This window comes from Loxodonta africana, chromosome 12, assembly GCF_030014295.1.
Source record: "Loxodonta africana isolate mLoxAfr1 chromosome 12, mLoxAfr1.hap2, whole genome shotgun sequence".
Lineage (NCBI taxonomy): Eukaryota > Metazoa > Chordata > Mammalia > Proboscidea > Elephantidae > Loxodonta > Loxodonta africana.
Genome location: NC_087353.1, coordinates 99995596 through 100010603, shown reverse-complemented (window position 1 = coordinate 100010603; position 15008 = coordinate 99995596). Strand labels below are relative to the sequence as shown.

The following is a 15008-nucleotide window of genomic DNA, read 5'->3' as shown; positions in this document are numbered from 1 at the left end:
TCCTGTTCTTCTGATCTCTGGTTCTTGAGATTCACCGGTCATCGCTGCCTATGACCCAGAGCCCTGCTGTCTGACTTGCTGATCTTGAGTTTGCCAGTCTCTGTGGCTACGTGAATCAGGAGAAGCTTCCAGCCTGACCCAGGGACTTGGGACATTCCAGCTTCTATAACCGCATAAGCCATTTCCTTAATATATATACATTTTTTTTACATACATATATTTATACGCTTTACTGGTTTTGTTTCTCTAGAGAACCCAGCCTAAGACAATGCCTAATTAGTCAAAAGCCTGATTAAGAATTCCAATTCAATAAAGGGAAGAATCTAATTTGTACTCTTTTAAGAAAATTGCTTCTCAAAAAATACTGTAGAATAGTGGCCAGGAATGACGAACAGAAAGTTGAAGAGGCTCTGATTAGCTAAAATGTGAAGGATTTTTATTTGTTTTCTTTTTTAGGATTTTTTTTTGGGGGGGGGGGTGGGGAGTAAAATATATACAACATTTGCCAATTTGACAATTTTTACATGTACAAATTAAGTGACAATGATTACATTCACCATGTTGTGCAGCCATCACCACTATCCTTTTCCAAATTATTCTACCACCATGAACAGAAATTCAGTGCCCCCTAAGCCAATCACCACTATCCTACCCCTGGTAACCACTTCTATAAGTGTTTGAGTGTTTGAGAGAGTTCCCAGTGAAGCCATCTGGTCCAGGACTTTTTTTTTTGTGCTTTAGGTCAAAGTTGACAAAGCTTATTCGTTTCCCAATCAATAGTTTATACATAAAGTGTTCCATGACACTGGATTCATTCCCTACAATGTGTCAGCACTGCCCATTTCCACCCTACATTCCCCGTTTCCTTTTGTCTGAATTTTCTACCCCTTCCTGCCTTCTCATCTTTGCTTCTGCACAAATATTGCCCTTTTGATCTTGTGTAATTGATTGTTCTAAGGAGCACATTCCTCTCAGGTGTTACCGTTTATTTTGTGGGCCTACTGTTTGGCTGAAAGGTGGTCTCTGGGAATGGTGTGAGTTCCAGGTCAGAAGGTGATTTAGGGCCACAGTCTTGGGGGTTCCTCCAGTCTCTGTCAGACCAGTAATTCTGGTCTTTTTTGTGAATGTGATTCTTTGTTCTATAAAATTTCCCCCACTCTGTCTGGGACCCTGTGTTGTTATCTGAGTCAGAGGGCTCAGTATTGGTAGCCAAGTACTATCTAGTTCTTCTGGTCTTGGGGTTGTGTAGGCTGTGGTTCACGTGGCCCACCAGTCCTTTGGACTAATTGCTCCCGTAAGTCTTTGGTTTTCTTTACTCTCCTTTGCTCTGGATGATAAGAGACCAATAGTTGTATCTTACATGGCCACTCACAAGCTTTTAAGACACCAGACACTACCTACCAAAGTAGGATACAGAACATATCTTTACAAACTACATTACGCCAGTCAACATAGATGTCCCCCGAGTCTATGGTCTCCTACCTTTGAGCCTAGGAACTGCCTGTGAACTGTGTGTGCTCTGTAGTCTGTATTAATATACACACAGCACCACAATTATGTATGTAGAAATATCTACAACCAAACCTATACGTGCAGATGAGCGTGCTCACTTACACCCTCCCACACTTCCATAACATACCTATCTACCTACGTATCCATTTGTGCGTTATTGTTTGTTAATGCTATTGTTGCAGGATTGTCTATGTTGTAGTTATAGTTGCCCTTTATTCTTGGTTCCTCTCAGTTTCTTCCTTGGCCTTGGTCATGTTGTGCTGACTTCCGCATATTGTGTACTGCCTTTCCCTTCACCAATATTAACACATGTCTTCTATCTAGTTGGTAATTTTCCCTCCTTCCCCCTCTCATCCCTGGTAACCATCAAAGAATTTTTTCTTTCTCTGTGTATAAACCTTTTCTTGTTTTTCTTTTAAAAAACAGTGGTCTCATACAGTATTTGTCCTTTTGTGATCGGCTTATTTCACTGAGAATAATGTCCTCCAAATTCATCCTTGTTGTGAGATGTTTTGCAGACTCATCATTCTTTATCGTTGTGTATTATTTCATTGTGCGTATGTACCTTTTTTTTTTTAAAGGCAACACTGGTTTATCTTTCCACAAAAGAAGGATGGGAGAAAAAAGAAGGCAAATTTCAGGAATTTTATACCAGTGAATTTCATGCTTATATTCATTAACATTTAATAATGATATACTAACAGTAGGCTTGAATGCACTTAGAAGTTCTTCTCATTCTGTTTTACAGGCCTGTCTAATCTTTGGCTAAAGGGTGAGCCTCAGGAGTGACATCATTACTGAGCTAAAATGGTGTCCAGGGGCCATATTCTCGGGGTTTCTCCAATCTCTGTCAGGCCAGTAAGTCTGGTCTTTAAATTTATTTTTTTTTTTGAGTTAGAATTTTGTTCTACATTTTTCTCCAGCTCTTTCCATGACATTCTATTGTGATCCCTATCGGAGCAAATGGTGGTGGTAGCCGTGCACCATCTAGTTGTGCTGGACTCAGTCTGGTGGAGGCTGTAGTACTTGTGGTCCAGTAGTCATTTGGACTAATCTTTCCCCTGTGTCTTTGGTTTTCTTCATTCTCCCTTGCTCCAGAAGGGGTGAGGCCAGTAGAGTGTCTTAGATGGCCGCTTACAAGCTTTTAAGACTCCAGATGCTACTCACCAAAGCAGAATGGAGAACATTTTCTTCATAAACTATGTTATGCCAATTGAGTTAGATGTTCCCCAAGTCCATGGTCCCCACAGCCCTCAGCCCAGTAATTCAATCCCTCAGAAGGTTCAGAAGTGTCTATGGAGCTTCCGTGATCTTGCCTTGGACAGGGTGTGCTGGTTTCCCCAGTATTGTGTATTGTCTTACTCTTCACCATAGTTACCACATACCTATTGTTTATTTAGTGTTTTTTCTATCCTCACCCCTCCCTGCCCTCGTAACCATCAAAGATTTTTTTCTTTTTGTATGTAAACCTTTTCATAATTTTTAATAGTAGTGTTCTCATATGATATTTGTCCTTTCGTGATTAGCTTATTTCACTCAGCATAATGCCCTCCAGATTCATCCATGTTGTGAGATGCTTCACAGATTCATCATTGTTTTTTATCGTTGTGTAATACTCCATTGTGTGTATGTACCATAGTTTAGCCATTCATCTGTTGATGGGCATCTGGGATGTTTCCATTTTTTGCTATTGTGAACAATGCTGCAATGAACATGGGTGTGCATATGTCTATTCGTGACGACTTTTATTTTTCTAGGGTATATTACTAGGAGTGGAATTGCTGGGTCATATGGTATTTCTATTTCTAGCTTTCTAAGAAAGCACTATATCATTTTCCAAAATGGTTGTACCATTCTGCATTCCCATCAGCAGTGCATAAGAGTTCCAATCTCCCCCCAGCCTCTCCAACATTTGTTATTTTCTTTTTTTTTTGATTCATGCCAGTAATGCAGGGTACGTTCCACAGTTTATTAATCCGTTCATCTACTGATGGGCACTTAGGTTGTATCCATCTTTTTATGAATACTGGTGGGTCTTTTTTTTTTTTTTTTAATCCATTATGCCACTTTCTGTCTCTTCACTGGTGCATTACAGCCATTTATGCTCTGTGTTATTATTGATAGGTATGAGTTTACGGCAGTCATTTTGTTGTGCTTTCTTTGTGGTGTTGACTATTTCTTTGCTCTGCTTAGTTTTTTGTGCTGAGTTGTTTTTGTTTGTGTATTTATTTTTCATTTCTTTCGTTGTTGATTTTGTGTTTACTGAGCCTTTATGCTCTTTTTTCTATTTTTCTTTTGATGAGTACGTTTGTTAACTTTCTTTGTGATTACTTTGGAATTTATCTTTTTTCCCCTAAGTTTAAACCTGTCTTTTATTTCTCGATATCACCTTGAGGTGTTCTCCATATGAAAGTTCCATAACTATACTATTTCTTCCCCTTTTTGTTTTGATGTTGTCATCACTTACAGAACGATGTCTCTGGTTCCCTGTTTTCAGACTTTTAGCTTTGTTTTATTTTTAAGAATTCTTTATTTGGGCTGGTATCTTGCTGATGCTGCCCTTTGTCCTAGTCTCAGGTGGTTTTCCGATGTTGGTTCTCTGTCCAAAGGACTCCCTTTAATATTTCTTGTCAGGTTGATCTGATTTTTACAAATTCCCTTAATTTCTGTTTATCTGGAAATGTCCTAATTTCATCCTTATATCTGAGAGATAAGTTTGCTGGACATATAATTCTTGGCTGGAAATTTTTTTCTTTCAAGGTTTTATATACGTCATTCTATTGCCTTCTTGCCCGCATGTTTTCTACCAAGTAATCAAGCTTAGTCCTGTCGGCTCGCCTTTGTAGTGACTTTTCATTTGTCTCGAGCTGTTCTCAGGATTCATTCTTTGTCTTTTGTTTTCGCAAGTATGATTATGATATGTCTTGGTGACTTTCTTTGATTTCTATCCTGTATGGGTTCGTTGAGCTTCTTGGATGCACATCTTCTCATCATTCATGATATTAAGCCTTCCGCCAGCAAATCTTTGACTATTCATTCTGTGGGTTTTTTTTTGTTTTGTTTTGTTTTTGCCTCCTCCGTTCCAGAATTCCAATCATGTGTAAATTTTTCCTCTTGGTAGTGTCCCACATAATTCTTAGGCTTCCTTCATTTTCCTTTTTATTTTTCCTTGATCAAACCAGAGTCAAGGAATTTGTCATCTATTTCGCTGATTCTGTTTTCCATTGATTCAATTCTGCTCCTATGCCCTTCTATTGAGTTGTGTATTTCCAAAATTTTATTGTTAATCTTTTGGATTTCTAGCTGCTATTTTTGTATAGTTTCTAATTATCTATTTTGTTGTTTTGTTTTTGCATTGTTTTCCTGAATTCTTCTATTCCTTTGTCTTTGTTTTCCTTGGTTTTGTCTTTTTTCCTAGATCTTTGATGGCATCCTATATGCTAGTCTTTTTAACTCCTTATCAGTTAGTTTCATTACCATATCTGCCTCTGAAAGGTTTTCTGGTTCTTTAGTTTGGTCACTTGCTGCAGCCATCTTGTCCTGCTTCTTTACATGATTTGGTATCATCTGTTGTCTCTGAACACCACGTGTCTCAGTTTGTCATACTGTGGTGGCTTGCATTTTGCTGTGATACTAGAAGCTTTGCCACTGGTATTTCAAATATCAGCAGGGTCACCTTTGGTGGACAGGTTTTATGGAGCTTCCAGACTAAGACAGACTAAGAAGGACCTGGCAGCCTACTTCTGAAAAAAAATGGACCTGTGAAAACCTTATGAACAGCAGCAGAACACTGTCTGATATAGTGCTGGAAGATGGGCCTTTTTTTACTAGTTAACCTAAACTACTGTTTGGTTTTAAGATGACTTCAGGGGTATATTTTTGGTTTAAGATTTAAAGATTATCTCAGTGCAACAGTTTCAGGGCTGCATCCACCTTCCATGGCTCCAGAAAGACTAGATAAGAGTCCACTAGAATTTGCAATTCTGTTCTATATTTTCCCCCTTTTGATCAGGATTCTTGTATGGAATCTTTGATCAAAATATTCAGTAATGGTAACTGGGCACCATCCAGTTCTCTGGTCTCATGGTAAAGGAGGCAGCATGGAGGCAATTAGCCACACATTCTTCTTCCTATTCCTGATGCTCCTTCTTCAGCTGCTCCAGGCGAATAGAGACCAATTGTCATGCCCCGGATGACCACCTGCAAGCTTTTAAGGCCCCAGGCACTATGCAATGAACTAGGAGGTAGAACAGAAACAGTAAACACACTATTAAGCCAACTAACTGGGATGTACAATGAAACTATGATCTTTCTTCTTTTTTATGGTAGGCATTTACTAAATTTCCCTTAAGCATTGCCTTCTCACATCCCGTAAGTTTTGGTATGTTGTGCTTTCATTTCACTCTGCTCTAAATATTTTCTGATTTCTTCCTTGACCCACTGGTTGATCAAGAGTGTGTTGTTTAATTTTCACATATTTGTGTATTTCCAGTTTTCCTTCTTTATTAATTTCTGGTGCCATTCCATTGTGTCAGCAGAGATGTTTTGTACAATTTCAATCTTTTTAAATTTATTGAGACTTGCTCTGTAATCTAGCATATGCTCTACCCTGGTTAATGATCCATGGGCATCGCAGAAGAACGTAAATTGTGCTGTTGTTGGGTGGAGTGTTCTATATATGTCTGTTAGGTGTGGTTGGTTTATAGCATTGTTCAAGTCCTCTATTCCTTTATTGATCTTCTTTCTAGATTGAACTGTGAGGGTTTTTAATCCAAAGTATCTGTTTGGCATTCATTTGTGTAAATTCATAACTAATATGCTAACACTTGATCTGTAAACAAACAAGTCTTTCTGTTACTCTACTGCCTTTTTAAAAACCCTGATTAACTCTATCAGAATTAAATAACAATTTCATGTTTCAGCCAAGAAAAATATTGAAAATATATAGGTTCCTGGATTTAGAACATTAAAATATGCTCTCAATGATATCTGATTTTCTGCCCAGCAACTAAGAGCTTTCTATGGGGTTACAGTAAATAAATGGAAAAGTTTAATTAGTCTACCCACAAATTATGAGAAGTCGTCTTCTAATAAAATCATTCTTTGAAATGGTACTCCAAGGCCTCTCTACAACCCAAGATGTAATATCCCTATCTTGCCATCATTTTCCCTGCCAAGACTGCCTCTCCTTGAGTGTTCTTGATTACTGTGAAAAAAATTGCTGTTATCTCCAGGCAATGAGCTTCAAAACTGCAGAGTCAAAGGTGACCCTTCCTTTCCCTGGCTCCTCACATCCAAAACACCTCCAGGCCCCAGTGATTCTTCTTTAGCAGCATTTCTGCCACCACTGCCCTGACACCACCCTAAATAGTCTTTGTTTCTAAGATTTGGCAATTCTGATTCCAGTTTTGGTTCCAATTTCTACAGAGTACCTATGATTCCTATGCCTACAGCAGACTAATCTAGAACATAAAGTCTAAATATTGAATTGGCATTGGAAGCTCTTTGCAAGCTACTCCCTTTCTTGGTGGTCACCACGCTGTTCTCTCTGTCTGGTTAATGGTTACCTATGCCCCAGGTGTCCTCACTGATGTCCTTTGCTCTGGGACATCTTCCTGAATCCTTCAGACAATGACAGCTCTCCTGCCACAGGGCCTCACTGATTCTGAACCTGGCCATCAATAGCATATTATACCTGTTCCCCAGTCCCACCCCATCTGACTTATTATCATTACTGCCGTCACTTAGGACAAGCAAGGTCCTAGCCATTTCCTCCTTACCTCTTATCAAAGCTCGAAGATCATAAGATAAAACAAACTGACACCTTGAGAGATGTGATGGGATTTTTGCTGCTACTGGCTCCATAGAACATAAGTAGATTGTTTTCAAAGTGTATTTGTGATAAAGTCACAACACTCACACTTGACATGGAGTGCCTTCCCAACTTGTGCAGGAGTAGACATGCTCATTAATGTGAGTGTAAGAAAAGGGGGCCAGTAATAATTCCCACCTTTTATACTGAGGGGGTCTTATCAGCATTGATGGAATGCCAACAATGGACTTAGCCCACTCACAGATGTTAAAAAAACAGTTACATTACAACATGGCACATCCAGTGAGTACAGTATGGACAAGGCACTTTGGGAGAGCAGAGAAAGATGTGACAAATCATAACCCCTTCTCCGCCCCACCCTCAAGTAATCAACTCCTGGCTGGAATAGCTCTCTTGGGGGCTCCCTGCTTTGCTTGTTGAGTGAAACAGATACCATGTTTTCCCCTATTCTTTCCTTTTTGGGGTTTAGATTTCTAGGTCTCAAAGTGTATAATTATGATCTTCCTTATCCCTGAAACTCTTAACAATAATCACTTGCCATGGATATTCTAAGAGGGACCAAAGTTTAACCTGGACTAGAGCAATAGATTTAAAATCTTTTTTACCATGACCTACAGTAAAAAAAAAAAAAATACATTTGTATCTCAATCTAGTATACTCACACATAGAGGAAACAAAATTTTCACAAAATATAAGCAGTGCATTTCATTTTAAAAATGACTGGCTTCAGCCCACTAAATTGATTTTGTAACTTTTTTTTTTTTTTTTTAATGCAATGTGAAGACTATTGCACTAGAAGACCCTGTTTCTTCTGACTGGCTTAAAATGGAAGAAATTAGATGCACAGATATGACAACTGAAGGCTAAAATCTGACAAGTGACAACCCTGATTCCTAACATCTAGGTAACCAAGCTGAAGACCAGGTAGACATAGCACGAGGTAGGTCTACGCCACCAGACTCCTAAGGCAAAGCTGATACAATCTGAAAGAAACCATATCTAATAACAGCTCGGAAAAAGTCAAACTATTTCATACAGGAGGAAGAAGGTAAAAAGGCAAAATTTAGTACGTTTGACACAAATAGTGCTAAAAAAAAAGATCTGCATAAACAAAGGAATGAAGCCCAAATCACAAAATGTGAGGTTAAGTGTCCTGAGACGTGAGGTCACCATGCTTCAAGAACTCCTCAAATCAACAGTAATAAGCGAAGAGGTAAACCCATGCAGAATAACAAACTCAAAGGGTCACAGATAATCTCAAGAACACACTACAGGTTCAGTAAGGTGGAGCCCTGACTAAATAAAGCCAGGCTAGTAAGACCTATGGTCTCACCGGACAGATGAGCCAATTCTACGGGCTCTAACTGTTTAGGACAATAAAGCTGCTGTACCAAGGGAAGTGTCTTCATTATTTTCTTATCCTTCTCACAGGGAAAATGTCACTAAACAGAATATTGACACCACAGATTCTTTATTATTGTAAATGTTTCAAAGGAGTCTATTAAAGATGGCGGGTTAAACTCACACATGTACTTTCACTTCCTCTTGAAACCCCGCTATAATGACAGTAAATACATTTTTGAAGGATATGTAACCTAAAAAGAAAAAGATCAAGAAAGGGGAAAGCAGCATCAAAATTGTAGAAGTAGAAAAGCTGATAGATGAGCAATGATTGGCTTAGCAGACCCAAGAGACCAGAATCCTGAGCTAGCAAATAGGAAAATCCAAGTTTCAACCCAAAGGCTCAGAAACCGACAGCACCTGTCACTCCTGGAAGTGAGGGTAGAGGAGGCAACTCCCCCTCCCCACCAAAGACAGACAGACCTTCTGTTTAAGACATTGCTACGATCTCAAGTTCTTTGAGGACCTGCTCAACGGAAGACCGACGGTTTACTCTCTGATGATGGTGAAAGTGAGGGTCTGTGGACTATGGCAGGTGCCCTGGTGGCGCAGCCATTAAGGAACTGGCTGCTAACTGACTCTGCAGGACAAAGACCTGGCAATTTGCTCCTGTAAAGATTACAGCCTAGAAAACCCTTTGCAGCAGTTCTACTCTGTCACGTGGGGTTGCTATGAGTCGGAAATTGACTCAGCGGCACCTAACGACAACAACAACATGGGCTACGGGATAGCAGGTACAGCTGAAGACAGGGCTACCATACTGATAACGGGAGATTAGAATAGCCCTATTCCCTCAGCTGCTTCCACGTCACTGGGGGCCACAGAGGCTGTGGAAAATCAGAAGGCTCTTCTGACTCGCCCAATAGGGCAGATTGAAAGATACTGACTTCAGAGTTCCTAAAGAAACGATCCAGCTGGATCACTCTAAGATAAAAACGTAAGCCCAGTCCACACACTTGGTACTCCCAATATACTTTTTAATGTCTCATTCTTAAATATTAGCAGACAACCCAAGACCACCAGGCACCTGCGGAAAGCCACTACAATGAAAGAGAGATAAAAATAAACAGAAAACAATAACAGAGTAGACAGAGCCCAAGCAGGGAGAAAGTGAGTAAAAAACCACTGATACTCTCAGAGAAATGACAGAAGATACTCTATTCCTAAAAAGAACGATGCTATAAAAAGGAACCTTTAAAAAAGAAAAAGATCTTAGCTTTTTAAAACATGGGAGCAGAAATAAAAAACTCAAGAGAAAATTTCCTTGAATGTAAAGTAAAAAAGACAGAAAGAAAATAGAAGAGAAACGTTTTGTTTTTGTTTTTTAAATTAAAGGTCTAGTCCAACAAACCTGATTTTATAATAACAGAAGTTTTAGAAAAAGGAAGAAGAAAAAAAAGAGGGAGAAAATCTTCAACAAAATTAAAAAAAAAAAAAGTATTTCCATATCAAAGGCGTCCACAATGGATGAAAATAGACACACTGTCTTAAGGCAAATCATGGTGAAATTCCAAGACAATGGAAACAAAGAGAAGATTTAACAAGGCTTAGGAATCAGAATGCCTTCAGAGCTCTCAACAACTGCACTCGCTGAAGACGAAAGGACAGCTCCAACCCCACGCAGAAAATAATTTCCAACCTAGAATTTTATATTCAGCAACACTATCAATCAAGTATGTATGGAGAATAAAAGCATTGTTAGACATTTAAGGTCTATGTTTTCCACATACCCTTTCTTAGGAAGCTACCAGAAGATGTGTTTCACCTGGGTGAGGGAGCAAATCAAAAAGAAACCAGGGATCCCAGAGGCCAGGGACCCCACACAGGAGAGGAGAGGTGAAGGAGGGCCTAAGATGGCAGCTGCACACCAGGCCTCCAAAGGGGATGAGTCAGAAAGTGCCTCTCGGGAGAATTCTTTAAGGAGATGACTTGCATCTCTCAAATGGTTAATGATCACAAGCATCTCTTAATGTACTTGTTGGTCGCCTGAATGTCTTCTTTGGTGAATTGACTGTTCGTGTCCTTTGCTGTTTTTTAAGTGGATTGTTTGTCTTTTTGTTGTTGAGTTGCTGACGTTTTCTGTAAATTTTTGAGATCAGTCTCTTGTCAGACATGTCTTTGCCAAAATTTTTTTCCAAGTCTGTAGGTTCTCTTTTTACTCTTTTGGAGAAGTCTTCTGATGCACATAAGTATTTGATTTTTAGTAGGTCCCAGTCATCTAGTTTATCTTCTGCTGTTTATACATTTTTAGTTATGTCTGATAGTCTATTTATGCCATAGATTAGGGCCCCTATTTTTTCTTCCATGATCTTTATAGTATTAAGTTTCACATTCAGGTCTTTGAGTTAATTTTTGTATATGGTGGAAGGTATGGACCCTGTTTCATTTTTCTGCTAATGGATATACAGTTTTGCCAGCACCATTTGTTAAATAGGCACCTTCCCCATTTTATGGGTATAGATCCTTTGTTGAAGATCAGCTGTTGATAGGTAGATGGGTTTACTTCTGGGTTCTCAATTCTGTTCCACTGGTCTATGTGGCTGTCGTACCAGTACAAGGCTGTTTTGACTACTGTAGCTGTAGAGTAGGTTCTGACATCAGGAAGTATGAGGCCTCCTGCTTTGTTCTTCTTCGGTAGTGTTTTGCTTATCTGGGGTCACTTTCCTTTCCATATAAAGTCAGTGATTAGTTTTTCCATTTATTTAAAGAATGTTGATAGATTCTGCATTGGAATTGCATTATATGTATAGATTGCTTTGGGCAGTATTGACATTTTCACAATGTTAACTCCTCCTATCCATGAACATGGTATGCCCTTCCATTTAAGTAGGTCTCTTGAGTAGTGTTTTGTAATTTTCTTTGTATAAGTCTTTTACATCCCTGGTTATGTTTATTCTTAAGTATTTTACCTTTTGGGGGGCTACTGTAAATGGTATTACTTTCCTTTGGGAGTTCTGCTAGTGTAGAGGAATCCGATGGACTTTTGTATGTTGATCTAGTACCCTGCTGCTCTGATGAACTCTTCTATTAATTCTATTAGTTTTCTGTAGAAACTCTGGGATTTTCTATGCATAGCATCAGCATCATCTGCAAATAGGGATAGTTTTAATTCCTACTGACTTGTATGCCTTAGTTCCCCTTTTTTGCCTTATTGCTTTGGCTAGGACTTCCAGTATGATATTGAGCGAGAGTGGTGATAATAGGCATCCTTGTCTGGTTCCCGATCTCAAGGGGAATGCTTTCAGTCTCTCTCTGTTGAGAATAACGTTGGCTGTTGGTTTTCTATAAATGCCCTTTATTATGCTGAGGAATTTCCCTTCTATTCCTATTTTGCTGAGAGTTTTTATCAGAAATAGGTGTTGGACTTTATCAAATGCCTTTTCTGTGTCGATTGATATGATCATGTGACTTTTTTCCTTTATTTATGTGGCAGATTATGTTGATTGGTTTTCTAGCATTGAACCACCCTTGCCTACCTGGTATGAATCCTAACTGGGCATGACGTATTATTTTTTTTTTATATGCTGTTGAATTCTATTGGCTAGAATGAATTAGGGACTATTCCTTTCTTTTCCATGTTCTGAAATAGTTTGAGTAGAACTCGTGTCAACTATTCTCTGAATGTTTGGTAGAATTCTCCAGTGAAGCCATGTAGGCCAGGGCTTGTTGTTGTTGGTTTTTTTTTAATGACCCCTTCAATTTCTTCTGTTATGCATCTATTCAAATTTTCTATCTCAGTTTGTGTTAGGTTAGGTAGGTAGTCTGTTTCTAGAAATTTCTCCATTTTCTCTAGATTTCCACATTTGTTGTAATATAATTTTTCATACTATTCTGTTATGATCCTATTTATTTCATTTGGTTCTGTTGTAATGTCATCCACCTCATTTCTTATTTGGGTTATTTGCAACTTCTCTTGCTTTTATCAATTTTGCCACTGGTTTGTCAATTTAATTGATCCTTTCAAAGAATCAACTTCTAGTCTTGTTGATTTTATTGTTTTTCTGTTCTCTGTTTTATCTTTGCTCTAATCTTTGTTATTTCCTTTCTTCTGGTGACCGTGGGCTTCTTTTGTTGCTCTATTTGTTTGAGTTGTACAGTTAATGTTTTGATTTTGGCCCTTTTTTTCTTTCTTGGTGTGTGCATTTATTGCTCTAGATTGACCTCTGAGCACAGCTTCTGCTGTGTACCAAAGGTTCTAGTATGTTGTGTTTTCATTCTCGTTTGATTCTAGGAATTTTTTAATTTCCTCTTTGATTTCTTCTATTACCCAGTGGTTTTAAAGCAAAGTGTAATTCAGTTTCCATGTACTGGATTTTTTCCTTGCTGAATTCCTGTTATTGATTTCTAATTTAATACTGTTGTGATCAGAGAAGATGCTCTGTATTATTTCAATGCTTTTGAATTTTGAGGCTTGCTTGGTGGCCTAAAATGTGGTCTCTTGGAGAATGATCCATGTGTGCTGGAGAAGAATGTGTTCTTTGCTACCGTCAGGTGGAATCTTAGGTGTGTGTCTATAATGTCAAGTTGGTTGACTGTGGTATTTAGATCTTCTGTATTTTTGGTCAGTTTCTTTCTCGTTGTTCTGTCCTTAACCAAAACTGGTGTGTTGATGTCTCCTAGTATTATTGTGGAACCGTCTATTTCTTTTCAACGCTGTTAGGGTTTATTTTATGTATTTTGGAGCTCTGTCATTGGGTGTGTATATATTTATTATGATTATGTCCTCTTGGAGGATTTAGCCCTTTAATCATTATATAATGTTGCAAAAATGAGGTGGCAGAGGTGTCTGACCTCCTCTAACTTCACAAGGGGTGAAGAGAATGAAGAGCAACAGCCCAAGGCTGATTCCTATGAGGCGGAGGTCAGACATGCATCTTCTCTCTCTCACCTTTACCAATTCTGACATCAATCATCCCTCCCATGACACTCTCTACTTCTCTGCTGAGTCTGACAATTCACTGCAATGGCCACACAGAACTCACAGACAATACTCACGATTACGGGGTTTATTAGGGAAGTAACAGGTTACAGTTCAGGTTCAGAAACACTGAGAATACAGTTCTTCCATCAAGACAGCCTCTTCTCAGCTGTGCCCACAGGCACGCCTCTCTTTGGCCCCTTGGCCTCTGCCCAGCTCAGGCAAGTGTTACAAAGCTCCTTTAAGCTCTGCCTTACAGTAAGTGCCCCAAGGCACCCGACTCTACCAGCAACCCTTAACCGGAAGGCACTCAGCTCTAGCTCTGTAGGTCAGCAAACCTAGCACCACCACATAACCAGAGGCACCCTGCTCTGCCAGCAAGCCCCCTTCCTGAAAGCACTCAGCTTTCTCACCCCATGGGCGAGGAAGCCTGCCATGCCGTCTCCTGCCACCGTTTCTCTGCCACCGCTTCTCGCCATCTTTGGTGTCACCGCTCTCTCTTTCTCAGTCTCTTGGTTTCAAGAACTTCTCAGTGCAGGGATCCTCGGTTCAAAGGATGCACTCAGCTCCTGGCGCTTCTTCCTGCTCTGGAATTGTCTCTCTTTTAAACCTAGCAGGATGGCAAAACTGACCAATCCCCTTGGTGGGCCACAATTACCTTAGGTGGACGCAATCGTTTGGGTGGCAGTTATAAGACCATGGCAAAAAAGACACTGCAAATATCTTTCTTTACCTTTTATGGTGCATTTTACCTTAAATTCTATTTTATCAGAGATTAATACTGCCACTCCCATATTTTTTTGGTTATCATTTGCTTGATATTTTTTTTTCCATTCTTTTAGTTATTGTTTATTCATATCTTTGTGTCTAAGGTGTGTTTCCTGTAGACAGCATATTGATGGGTTGTGTTTTTTAATCCATTCTGTCACTCTCTGTCTCTTTATTGGTGCATTCAAACCATTTACATTCAATGCGATTATCAGTAGGTATGAGTTTACTGGTGTCATTTTGTTATTTCTGCACGTGTGTGTGGTGTCGACGTTTTGTTTTGCTTAATTTTCTGTGCTGAGTTCTGTTTGTGGATTTTCTTTTCATATTCTTCATTGTTGTTAGTTTTGTATTTACTGAGCCTCATGGTTTTCCTCTTTTTCACTTTGATGTGTAGGTTTGTTATCTTTCTTTGCCGTTACCCTAAAACTTACCTTTATCTTCCTGAATTTAAACCAGTCTCTTATTTCTTGATATTGCCTTGCTTTTCTTTCCATACAGAAGTTCTGTAACTACACCATTTATTCTTCCTTTTTATAGACTGATGTCTCTGATTCCCTGTTTTCATTCTTCTAA

At 39.1% G+C, this 15008-nt stretch overlaps 1 protein-coding gene across 3 annotated transcripts in view; it reads right to left on the bottom strand.

Moving 5' to 3' along the window:
• The window catches only part of LOC100671588 (S-adenosyl-L-methionine-dependent tRNA 4-demethylwyosine synthase TYW1), a 183187-nt gene that overhangs the window by 4381 nt on the left and 163798 nt on the right, over nucleotides 1–15008 (bottom strand). The window lies entirely within an intron of this gene.